The sequence below is a fragment of the Mizuhopecten yessoensis genome, unplaced genomic scaffold (assembly GCF_002113885.1).
Source record: "Mizuhopecten yessoensis strain PY_sf001 unplaced genomic scaffold, ASM211388v2 scaffold8839.2, whole genome shotgun sequence".
NCBI lineage: Eukaryota > Metazoa > Mollusca > Bivalvia > Pectinida > Pectinidae > Mizuhopecten > Mizuhopecten yessoensis.
The window spans coordinates 70,600-84,653 of NW_018407748.1; the positions used below are offsets into that span (position 1 = coordinate 70,600).

At 35.7% G+C, this 14,054-nt stretch overlaps 1 protein-coding gene across 1 annotated transcript in view; it reads left to right on the forward strand.

The window, feature by feature from the left end:
* Nucleotides 1-470: 470 nt before the first annotated feature.
* Nucleotides 471-14,054, forward strand: part of LOC110456731 — a 68,237-nt gene continuing 54,653 nt past the window's right edge. The window contains exons 1-2 of the mRNA XM_021507647.1: nucleotides 471-707; nucleotides 1,786-1,916. The gene's annotated coding sequence lies outside the window, so the exon portion shown is untranslated. The remainder of the gene's footprint in view (nucleotides 708-1,785; nucleotides 1,917-14,054) is intronic.

Genomic DNA, 14,054 nt, shown 5'->3' on the forward strand with positions numbered 1-14,054 from the left:
GATGTTCCTAGCAGTTCATGCTGGTAAGAACTGCATCATTGAACATTAAATAGATTTCTGAAATCAATTGATTGGGTTGTTTGTGAAGTTGATAATTTGATTGAAGAGAGAAGCTAGGTAGAATGTTTGACAGAGCTGCCAACTGTTTCCTGTCCAACACAAGTCGGTGAAGGGTGACTAACAATGATGGTTCTCCTCTCCATCTGTTCTCTGGCTGCAGATTTTCAAACAGAATTGACGTAAGTAATGGAACCCTTGACAACCTGGATAACTTCACACCTTTGGATGGTTATTTGTGTATTGGAGCATTATCCTGGTTTGTAAAAATAAGTCTGCGATGCAAGGAGATGTTCATAGCATTATCCTACTAACATTAACATCATATTTAATTTATTGGGAGTTGTACGATTGACAGCCTGTCCTATAGAAATAACAGTAATATTCCAGCCAGGCTGTCATGCCTATCTAACCTGACTCGGGATACTCCAGGTTGTAATGTCTATCTAACCTGACTCGGGATACTCCAGGTTGCTGGCCTTGTGTTTGAGTTGGACCTATTCTTGAGATATTTCTGATGGGACAGTGCCCAGGACTCAGCTGATGGGACAGTGCCCAGGACTCAGCTGATGGGACAGTGCCCAGGACTCAGCTGATGGGACAGTGCTCAGGACTCTGCTGATGATGGCAGGACTCAGTTGATTGTGACGGTATGTATAGTGTACTGTGTAGTAAGCATACGCTAAGGAACTACCAAGTGCTTATTTCAGGAGTTACTCAACAGATGGGAAAACATAAGAAATATCAATTGAGTTGTAGTCAATATGGCTTGAAATATCTTGCCCAATTCATGTCAGAAAAAATCATGGTTTTGTAACAAGAAAATGGCCAGACCAAGATTGAAACCTAGAGCCTTCCAAACTCTAGACTGATGCTTTGCCAATTAGCTGCCTGTTTGCCGGCAAACATCCCACTCAATTTCTGCTACATTCCTCCCTCCTTTTTTGAAGTTTTTGTCCCAGAAGATAATATTATTTACAACCCAAGTTTAGGTACCCCCTTGCCAAGTGTACACCTAAATGCTTGAAACAAAGGTTGGTCACAGGGACCACTGAAATAGGACACAGGAAAATATACAGCCAGCTGACTGGGAGTTGAACCTGAAACCTTCTGAACCCTGGATGCATGGTTGCTGTACAAATTGAGCTACCTGGTCGCTCCAATTTTGTTACAGTATTATACCTCTCTAGAATGTTAACAAATAACTGAAAAGACAAACTGGAATACATATAATGCTCAGAATGGGTATTACCTGAGAGAGCTAAGAAAGGGTTTGAGTATTGTTTGACAGATGAATTTTACGCATTGTATTAATTATGTCATAAGGACAAAGGTTCTATTGTTCCAGAGAATATCTCTTTACAAGAATTATCATTGTCCACATATCAAAAGATAGCCTTATCAGAATGTATACCTCACCTGAAACAACAAACATGTATCTTAAAAGATTTAATTATGAAGAGGCCAATATATTGCTTGATTCTGTTCTAAAGTGAAACGGTGTAAGGGTTTAAATATCACAAGTGGGTATGACTACATGTAGGTACATAGATAAGACAGCTCCAACCTTCAGGTATATAGTGTACACCTGTACGACACATGTTTGGATATTAGCTCACTAAATATGTCTTACCTGGCCAAATTGTCATATTATATTACAGATAATATGGAATGTACGATCATACCTGAAATAGTGAGATTATACATGTTTTGACCATTGTTTTACAGATAGGTCCAGACATCTAGTAGATAGTGCTAATTAGGACAGATGACACCAAATAGGGACGGGTGACATTAATTAATAGGACAAGTGGCACTATTTGGGACAGGCGACATATCCAGGGAATCAAGGGATACAGGTGAGTCTATTTTAAATATTTTCATCGAATGACACAGATCGTCATTTGAATTGCTTGATAAAATACTAGATTACAGTTTGAGGTGTCTGCGTATGGCCGTTTGTCCACGGTGCCTATGTAGGGTATCCGCAAGCCATCCCTCACTGCCCACTTTCAGCTCCTCTCTGTGTTTGGTTTGGGTACAAAGGATTGATCCCTAAACAAATTTTAGTATTTCTTATTATTGTATAGTGGATATGTTGTATGTATTTCACGTTTGAATCAATATCCACACTAGGATTGATTTCCCCGTGCTCCACACATAGTGGTATTGTATTGGTGATATGCAGCTCTAGAACTAAGTACAAAGATTCTGTATTGACACACAGGTTAATGCATATTGCTGTAGACAAAAACTTGTATAGATTGTAACAATTTTATTTGAGATGTACTGTTTAACAAGCTTTCAATTATCGATGTAACAATTTTTACTTGAAACAATGATCATGGCAGGTTTTTGGACCTCTACGATTGTAAACATTCTACAACAAACACTGATACGCTGTAATACCTTTGTTTTATTGCTATCCATCCCATATATGCTTCATTCTTATACTTGTATTCAAGTTCAGGGAAAAGGTTTGAAATAGTTACACAAACACTATTCAGCTAGAAATAGCTACATTAACACTGTTTCTAGTAATAATATGAACGCACAATTAGAAATAGTTGTAACATGTAGTAACACTACTGCTAGAGAAAGTTACAGTAACACAATGCTAGAAACAGTTACAGTAGCAATACTGTTCAAAAAAGTTACAATAACACCATCGCTAAAAATAATTACAGTAACAATACCGTTAGAAATAGCTACAGTAACACCACTACTAGAAATAGTTACAGTAACACCATTACTAGAAATAGTTACAGTAAATAGTTACAGTAACACTGTTACTATAAATAGTTACAGTAACACCACTACTAGAAATAGTTACAGTAATAATACCCTAGAAATAGTTACAGTAATAATACCCTAGAAATAGTTACAGTAACACCACTACTAGTAACATGATTACACCACTACTACGTACAGATACCGTTAGATACAGTAACAATGTTACTATAAATAGTTACAGTAACACTGTTACTAGAAATAGTTACAGAAACACCACTACTAGAAATAGCTACAGTACTTACACCACTACTATGTACAGATACCGGTAGATACAGTAACACTGTTACTATAAATAGTTACAGTAACACTGTTACTATAAATAGTTACAGTAACACCACTACTAGAAATAGTTACATTAACACCACTACTAGAAATAGTTACAGAAACACCACTACTAGAAATAGTTACAGTAACATGATTACACCACTACTACAGATACCTGTAGATACAGTAACACTGTAACAAGAAAAATCTGGCAATCCTAAAATGACCATAGCAGTTAATAGGATGTAAAACACAAACAAACCAAAAGTTACTAGAAATAGAGATTCCCAGACCTCTATCCTGATCCCATAGTGGGTTTTATAATGGTATTAAAACAGAAAACAGCAGTCACTGATCCTATAGTGGGTTTTATAATGATATGAAAACAGAAAACAGCAGACACTGATCCCATAGTGGGTTCTATAATGGTATTGAAACAGAAAACAGCAGTCACTGATCCCATAGTGGGTTTTATAATGGTATTAAAACAGAAAACAGCAGTCACTGATCCTATAGTGGGTTTTATAATGATATGAAAACAGAAAACAGCAGACACTGATCCCATAGTGGTTTTTATAATGATATTAAAACAGAAAACAGCAGTCACTGATCCCATAGTGGGTTCTATAATGGTATTTAAACAGAAAACAGCAGTCACTGATCCCATAGTGGGTTCTATAATGGTATTGAAACAGAAAACAGCAGACACTGATCCCATAGTGGGTTTTATAATGATATTAAAACAGAAAACAGCAGACACTGATCCCATAGTGGGTTTTATAATGATATTAAAACAGAAAACAGCAGACACTGATCCCATAGTGGGTTTTATAATGATATTAAAACAGAAAACAGCAGACACTGATCCCATAGTGGGTTTTATAATGATATTAAAACAGAAAACAGCAGACACTGATCCCATAGTGGGTTTTATAATGATATTAAAACAGAAAACAGCAGACACTGATCCCATAGTGGGTTTTATAATGATATTAAAACAGAAAACAGCAGACACTGATCCCATAGTGGGTTTTATAATGATATTAAAACAGAAAACAGCAGACACTGATCCCATAGTGGGTTTTATAATGATATTAAAACAGAAAACAGCAGACACTGATCCCATAGTGGGTTTTATAATGATATTAAAACAGAAAACAGCAGACACTGATCCCATAGTGGGTTTTATAATGATATTAAAACAGAAAACAGCAGACACTGATCCCATAGTGGGTTTTATAATGATATTAAAACAGAAAACAGCAGACACTGATCCCATAGTGGGTTTTATAATGATATTAAAACAGAAAACAGCAGACACTGATCCCATAGTGGGTTTTATAATGATATTAAAACAGAAAACAGCAGACACTGATCCCATAGTGGGTTTTATAATGATATTAAAACAGAAAACAGCAGACACTGATCCCATAGTGGGTTTTATAATGATATTAAAACAGAAAACAGCAGACACTGATCCCATAGTGGGTTTTATAATGATATTAAAACAGAAAACAGCAGACACTGATCCCATAGTGGGTTTTATAATGATATTAAAACAGAAAACAGCAGACACTGATCCCATAGTGGGTTTTATAATGATATTAAAACAGAAAACAGCAGACACTGATCCCATAGTGGGTTTTATAATGATATTAAAACAGAAAACAGCAGACACTGATCCCATAGTGGGTTTTATAATGATATTAAAACAGAAAACAGCAGACACTGATCCCATAGTGGGTTTTATAATGATATTAAAACAGAAAACAGCAGACACTGATCCCATAGTGGGTTTTATAATGATATTAAAACAGAAAACAGCAGACACTGATCCCATAGTGGGTTTTATAATGATATTAAAACAGAAAACAGCAGACACTGATCCCATAGTGGGTTTTATAATGATATTAAAACAGAAAACAGCAGACACTGATCCCATAGTGGGTTTTATAATGATATTAAAACAGAAAACAGCAGACACTGATCCCATAGTGGGTTTTATAATGATATTAAAACAGAAAACAGCAGACACTGATCCCATAGTGGGTTTTATAATGATATTAAAACAGAAAACAGCAGACACTGATCCCATAGTGGGTTTTATAATGATATTAAAACAGAAAACAGCAGACACTGATCCCATAGTGGGTTTTATAATGATATTAAAACAGAAAACAGCAGACACTGATCCCATAGTGGGTTTTATAATGATATTAAAACAGAAAACAGCAGACACTGATCCCATAGTGGGTTTTATAATGATATTAAAACAGAAAACAGCAGACACTGATCCCATAGTGGGTTTTATAATGATATTAAAACAGAAAACAGCAGACACTGATCCCATAGTGGGTTTTATAATGATATTAAAACAGAAAACAGCAGACACTGATCCCATAGTGGGTTTTATAATGGTATTAAAACAGAAAACAGCAGACACTGATCCCATAGTGGGTTTTATAATGATATTAAAACAGAAAACAGCAGACACTGATCCCATAGTGGGTTTTATAATGGTATTAAAACAGAAAACAGCAGACACTGATCCCATAGGTTTTTTTTATAATGGTATTAAAACAGAAAACAGCAGACCCTGATCCCATATTGGGTTTTATAATGGTATTAAAACAGAAAACAGTAGACACTGATCCCATAGTGGGTTTTATAATGATATTGAAACGAAAACAGCAGACACTGATCCCATAGTGGGTTTTATAATGATATTAAAACAGAAAACAGCAGACACTGAGACAAATTTCTTGCAGTATGTATTGATTAGTTAAGTCAGTCATCCATGGCTAAAATAAACTAGAGAGATCTCCACATTGTAGTGTGCAGACAATAACACTGCAACAAATTGTTAAGGTTTACGTTATTTATGTTCCTTGTGTCAAGGGAACAATCTGAAAACTGTTCTGTAAGATATATCAAAACATTTCGGGCCCCAGACATCATAGGGTGTTTAAATATGCATCTACAGAACTGTCAGTTTAGCAATTCAGTTGAAAAAGTTGTTTAACAGAGTTTTATAGCATAATTATTATTTAAGGGAATAAATCAAATCTCTGTCTTTAAAAGTTGATAGTAGATTCCCAGATTTCACAAAAAATGTGATAAATCTAGACCTCTAGATGTAATAGGGAAACATATCTTATTTAAATCCCCAGAATATTAATGAGGAATAGTGTTAAATAGAGACCGGGGATATCACAGAGGACATTGGGTTGAATTATCTGTTAATTCTAGGTATCCAGATATAACAGGAGAAAATATTTTAAATCTAAATCTTCAGATATAACAGGGGTAAATGTGTTAATTCTAGAACTCCAGATATCACAGAGAAAAATGTGTTAATTCTAGAACTCCAGATATCACAGAGAAAAATGTGTTAAATCTAAATCTCCAGATATCACAGGGGTAAATGTGTTAATTCTAGATCTCCAGATATAACAGGGGTAAATGTGTTAATTCTAGATCTCCAGATATAACAGGGGAAAATGTGTTAATTCTAGATCTCCAGATATAACAGGGGTAAATGTGTTAATTCTAGATCTCCAGATATAACAGGGGTAAATTTGTTAAATCTAGATCTCCAGATATCACAAAGAAAAATGTGTTAATTCTAGATCTCCAGATATAACAGGGGAAAATGTGTTTATTCTAAATCTCCAGATATTACAGAGGAACTAAACTAAAGACAAAATAAAGATATCACAGTGGATATGATTATCTACGGTAAACCTCCGGTCAGTTCGAACAAAATTAAATAAATAATGTTTAACCTGTTCGAATTATATTATTGTATACACATCTTCGGCTCCAGAAAGGTTTTGAGATGATTAAGTTGTATTTGTTAATTTACTTTTGCCTATAGGAATTAGATTGAAATTAAATGGAATATAATCTGTGCAATTGTACATTGAATCTTAATGGATTAAACATTTTCAAAACCGAGACGACATGATTTACTTAGGATGTCATGTTAACCCTCGGCCTGTCAGGTGTCATTATTACCAGTGTGCCTTAACAGAACATCATTTATCTACATGTCCTCTACAAGCTTTAAAGGGAGAACGTCTTATTCTGCTTCTGGTTTAGTGCGAGTCTGATAATTTGTTAATACAACAATAATGGCTGAGGTATCTGAGGTAATAACACAACAATTGAGGTATCTGAGGTAATAAGACACCAATTGAGGTATCTGAGGGATTAACACAACAATTGAGGTATCGGAGGTAATAACACAACAATTGAGGTATCTGAGGTATTAACACAACAATTGAGGTAGCTGAGGTAATAACACAACAATAATGGCGAGGTATCTGAGGTAGTAACACAACAATAATGGCTGAGGTATCTGAGGTAATAACACACCAATTGAGGTATCTGAGGTATTAACACAACAATTGAGGTATCTGAGGTAATAACACAACAATAATGGCTGAGGTATCTGAGGTAATAACACAACAACTGAGGTATCTGAGGTAATAACACAACAATAATGGCTGAGGTATCTGAGGTAATAACACAACAATAATGGCTGAGGTATCTGAGGTAATAACACAACAATTGAGGTATCTGAGGTAATAACACAACAATAATGGCTGAGGTATCTGAGGTAATAACACAACAATAATGGCTGAGGTATCTGAGGTAATAACACAACAATTGAGGTATCTGAGGTAATAACACAACAATAATGGCTGAGGTATCTGAGGTAATAACACAATAATAATGGCTGAGGTATCTGAGGTATTCTGTTCTGAGCTATCTATGTTTGATATCTTTGAACTCATTTTAGGAAAGCATGATAAATGAGATAGCATGATAACATTAAAATGACCCTTTGTTATATATTGGGTATGTCACTTTCTGTTTTTATTCTGATATATGGGAGTTAATTTACTGGAACCATCTTTGTGGAAATATTTGACTAAAACTGTATTTTTAAACATAATTTCTAAGAACTATATATTTTGGGACATCCTTTACTAGAATTATTTTTTGGGGGAGGTTTTTCCAGAACTTTAAGTTTTTTTGGAGATACTTGACTAGAAATATGTTTTGTGAGACACTATATGTGGGGTTAAGCTCAGGCTGTCAATATTTGTCTGGTGATTGTGTATAGAAAACTTTAATTTCTCTTTAAACAATTGGAAATCCCTTGAAAATCATCTACCATTTAAGGATCTCCATAAAAGAGCTGTTTTAAAGGGAATCATATGCTTTTGATTCCATTCTGAACTTGTTAGACATATTCCAGGTATTTTCTAATTGTAAAATTCAACATCTGATCTGTGTGTGTATAAATAAAAAGGTGTGTGAAAATAGCACCACTCCTCCTTTTGGTCTAGGTGTCATATGGTTTATTTCCGTTGGAAAATCCTTATATGTGGGGGTCTATTTTCCAATCCTTATATGTGGGGGTCTATTTTCCAATCCTTATATGTGGGGGTCTATTTTCCAATCCTTCTATGTGGGGGTCTATTTTCCAACTTCACTCAGTTGATATTAACATTTCGATAAAAGTCAATGAAGATCTACACGAACCATTTTATTCCAAAACTGACAAAAACAATTCGTACTACACATTTAACATGTCCTTCTAAACCTGTTCATGACAGGAGTTTCCTCTAACACGTTGTAATAAAACAATTACTTACTATCATTGTGCCTGAAGGTGTAAACGATAGCCCTGTATATTTTAAGGTCATGTGGGTTAAGGAGAAAACAGTTTCTATCTCACAACTAACTCAAGGTCGATGAAATGACAGTGTATTGAAGGAAAGATAAGACACATATTGATGGCTGATCTAGTTCAGGTTACACCCTTTGTCAAGCTGACATGATTCAGGTATCGATCTATCACGAGATCTATCACACAGCTCCGATCCTGATCGGGGAGTGGTTGTACCTATCAGGTGTAAAGACGGATCGGTCTGACCAGTAGATCTGAGGAATACCAGAAATAAACCCTGAGGTTCAGCTAGTAGTCTCCATTGCTACTTATTATACCTCCTGCAACGAAGTTAGGGGGGGACACTGGAATCAGCTTGTCCATCCGTCCGTCCGTCTGTCTGTAGAAAACGTTTGTCCGGACAACTCCTTCTAAAGTAATGGACCAATTTCAATGAAACTTTCCAGATATGATAACTACCACCTGATATTGTGCTTCCAGGTATTATTTTTTCATTCTGACCATTTTTTACGAAGTTTTGGTCCGTTGTTGAAAAAATCATGAAACATTTTGTCCGGACAACTCCTTCTAACGTTAGGATCGATTTCAAAGAAAGTTTCCAGATATGGTAGCTACCACCTGAAGTTGTGCATCCAGGTTTTATTTTTTCATACTGACCATTTTTACAAAGTTACTTTGTTGAAAAATCCTTGCCCTGACAACTTCTATTAATCTACTGGGCCAATTTCAAAGAAAGTTTACAGATATGTTAACTGGGCCCACTTGTATAAAACATCTCAACTCTTGAGATTTCCTCAAGTCTAAGATTTCCCATAGAAAATACATTGCTTGAGATTTTCCTTAACTTTGAGATGTTTTACACAAGTGGGCCCTGCCCCCTGACATTGTGCATCCAAGTAGTACTTTTTCATTCCGACCCTTTTAAAAGGAGTTATGGCCACCTATAATACTGCACCAATTTCAATGACAGTTTACAGATATGGTAGTTACCCCGGAGTCAGGGTAGTATTTTTCCATTTCTACCCTTTTTACAGAGTTATGGCCCATTGTTAAAAAAATTTGTCCTGACTAGTAGGACACATTTCAGCAAAACTTGTTCATCTGGGCTAACAAGATTTGGTGTGCAAGTATTTTTTGACATTGGAAGGGAGTACAGGAAGTATGTCAGTGATCTATATATATATATACTTACATAAGTGTACAGCTCAGTCAATAAAGAAATCATTACGGGTGGGAGGCTTTATTGCTTTGCAATGCTTTGCCTTAATAAGCATTTAGCTTATAGTTCTGGTTTATGTAGGAGCGAGGATATGAGTTAGCCTTTGGCTTACATTTCTAGTTTATATAGTAGTGATTTCCTCCAATTTTTGATAGGTTATATTTATGTGTTATCCAGTATGGATAAACGTTTGAATGTCAATCATGCCTCAGAATCTGGGTAAAACATGTCAAACTTGATTCATTAAGTTTTAAAGATGACCAGATCAGTTTCCTATAGAATTTCCAGACACAAATCACATTGTTTTAGTGTTTAAGGACACAGGTCAATTACAGCCTTTTCTCCTTGTGGACGTTATGGTGAGTGGAGTTGGTAAAGCTTCATGTTCATCGTATCAGCTTACAGGGTAATAGATACAGGGTATACTGTATATGTGGTACCTGTAGTTAGGTTTAGTGCAGCATTACACTGGACTTGACCTTTATAAATGTAAAGGTCATTCTGAGTTTGTTAGCTTCTCTATATGGCACCGTTTATGAGTATTTGCAAACATTAGCTCTTTGGAAAGTTTTCGTTCAGTAAACTTTGCCAGATTAGTTTTACCGAGGAGACATTAGACTATTACCATAATAAGTGGTGGTAAATTCCTCAGCATGTTCTTAGTGGTGGGGACGTGAGAATGCATTAACACCTACACAGGTAGTTATCTTTGGTGTAGTAGCTAGTTACATGTCCGGTGTTATCTCCTCTGTTCACTGTTTTGTTGGTAGTATACATCTTATTGATGTATTTGATTTATGTGTGCAAAACATTTGATGTTTACACATGCATTATGTTGGTATATTTAATGTAAGTGCATGCAACTGCTTCTAACCGGTTTGTTGGAATTCTTTTGAACTTGACACAGTAAAATTACATCAAGTGTATCGATGAGCATGAAGAAAGGAATTTGTGGTTGATTATTTTTTCTAGAGTAATATCTCTTGAAAGTTTAATTTTCTGCTCCACAAACCTTGCTAAACAACGTTAACTTCTGAGTGATTTTGTTAACAGTACCGATGTTAACTACCTCGATCGTCAGCTCCCGTCAGCAGCAATACATCAGTAAAATGTATAGTATTTTTATAATGATTAAGGAATACTTTCAGTTAACAAACTGAAATGAAAGTGGGGACTTTACTTTACCTTACTGATTTGATCTTTAGATCCCACACATAAAATAACCCCCTTACAGAGGGAAGCCTTTCTGTTGTTTTATTTTTATGATTAAATCAAATCCTTTTTGTCATGGATATGATGCCCTAAATATGTACATTTGGTGTATTTTTGCATTTCTGGAGTTTATCTCAAAAACCATTAATTACAGGTTTGTTCTTCAAACTTCTAACATGAATCAATTATATTGCAAAGGGGTCCTTTTTGCTTTTTAGAGTTTTCACTTAGTTGTTTTTGAGTAAAACAAGTTTAAAATTACCAAAATTTGTTGTTTTCACTTCAACAGGGGGGAGCAGGGGATATAAACAACTTGACGTTCCTGTTGTATTTGATGTTGCCCTTCAGAAGTAATTGGCCTTGAGACCTAAAGCTTTTATACATATACACTATATGATGGAAGAGAGGCCCGATTAACCTTCTCTAGACAGTTGTAACATTTTGAATTGGGTTTACAATGATATCACTCTCTAAACTACAATGATAACATGTACAGAAGTTGAGTGTTGACTCTCAGATACACTTGTGTACTTTGTTGGAAATTCTTCTCCCTAAGTTTACTGTGTCTTATGACAGCCAAAGATTGATCACATTGATTTGTAGTACACAATATTGACAGATGTGATTGTCCCTCTGAGCACAGCTCCCAGCTCCTGTTGGAGACTTATATTGAGATATAAAATAGACATGGCTGTAAGACCGAGAAAGCTAGCTACGTGCATGTATTGTCAGCAGTGCCCTAGCTAGCTCTTATCTAACAGTGTTTGCTCTGCTTAAGTTATTTGCATTAAGGTTTGACTGTGGAATTCTGTGGCCCAATACCAGAGAAAAACAGCATAGATCACAGGAGGGCAATAGAGCAAACATTAGTCTTTTGTAGACTTGACTTCATAATGTCTTTAGATAAATATTGCTACTTTATATTTAGTCGTATTGATGATTTTCAGTGAAATATTTATAATATATGTAATCATATCTCTTTTAAAATATTTTGTTGTCAAAATTTAATGTAAGGTACCAAATGGAAAATGTTTTAGAAAAAATTAATATGAATATTTTCTATTTATAGTAACTCAAACATAAAGATGTTTACTATAACAAGAGAATAGCTGTCATTTTGTGGATTTCTAAGATAGCACGAGTGTTTGCATCTGTTGATCGAGCCCATGAAGTGGAGTCAGCTTTACATGGATGTTTTAGCGGGGGCGGTACTGACAGGGTGTAAAGTGGAGTCGGCTTCACATGGATGGTTTAGCGGGGGCAGTACTGACAGGGTATAAAGTGGAGTCAGCTTCACATGGATGTTTTAGCGGGGACAGTACTGACAGGATATGAAGTGGAGTCAGCTTCACATGGGTGTTTTAGCGGGGACGGTACTGACAGGGTGTAAAGTTGAGTCGGCTTCACATGGATGGTTTAGCGGGGGCGGTACTGACAGGGTATAAAGTGGAGTCAGCTTCACATGGATGTTTTAGCGGGGACGGTACTGACAGGGTGTAAAGTGGAGTCAGCTTCACATGGATGTTTTAGCGGGGACAGTACTGACAGGGTGTAAAGTGGAGTCAGCTTCACATGGATGTTTTAGCAGGGACAGTATACTGACAGCGTGTAAAGTGAAGTCAGCTTCACATGGATGTTTTAGCAGGGACAGTACTGACAGCGTGTAAAGTGGAGTCAGCTTCACATGGATGTTTTAGCGGGGACAGTACTGACAGCGTGTAAAATATCTTATTTCATTTCATGCAAGTTTTGACACCTGACTCATTTAAGTCATTAATTTGTTCAAATATCAACTTAACCAAACCTTTTTCTGAGTCAAGATATTTAGTTTGATATTAACGATGTCACATCATACTATTTGCTGGGTATTGATCTCGTTTTAACTTTTACATATTTCATTAGAGCCCATAATCAGAGTTGTGAGTGACCTATATATTATTCACTGCATCTGTGTCGTCTCTTCGTCCACACTTTCGTGTCTGGAGATTTTCTCAGAATTCAAAAAACTGATCTTTCTGAAATTTGATGGCGATACTCTATGACATGAATATAAAAGACTTTTTTTTTTAGTTTGACATGGTGAATCACTGAAATATGTAGATGTGCAATAGGAGTTTATTAAATAGTTTGTAAGGTCAAGGCCATGGTCCCTGTTACTAAAAATAGACCAAAGGATTATGGTCCTTATCTCGGAATCCATGAGACTAATCTTTTTGAAACCTGACATGGTGATGCACAGTGATATTTAGATGTGTAGTAGAGGTTTAAAAAAATGTTAATGTCAAGGTCGAGATCACAGTTGTTGAAAATAGACCCTGGTTTGAAGAGTAGGGGGAATGTATGGTCAGGCATATGGTGGGGCCCTTGCTGACCTGTCAGTGTTTTAGTTTAAACTAATGATCAACACAAAACATGTATAAAGGCAGATTAATACTGCTCCAATTGCTTTTAACTATAATAATTTGGATTTACTGCAGATACTTTTCATTTTTATTGAAAAACATAAACCTGCATCATACATTTGAGATAGTGTTCCCTTTTGGTGTAATGTTCCATTTTGATATACCCTTATGTAGAACATGCAATATTAACCAGAAAAATATATCATACTGTCCATAATAGTTTAATCTATATTCATCTCTAGGACTGTAAGCCATGTTTTACAGCTACAGTCTGTATTCATCTGTCAATAATTCAGGCTTCACACCTCACTGCACGAGTACAGTGATCTAAAATACAAAGTATCCTCCGCTGGCGTTAGTGCTATGCATCTGTACGTCTGTTAACTGGTACTGCTGACATGTGGTT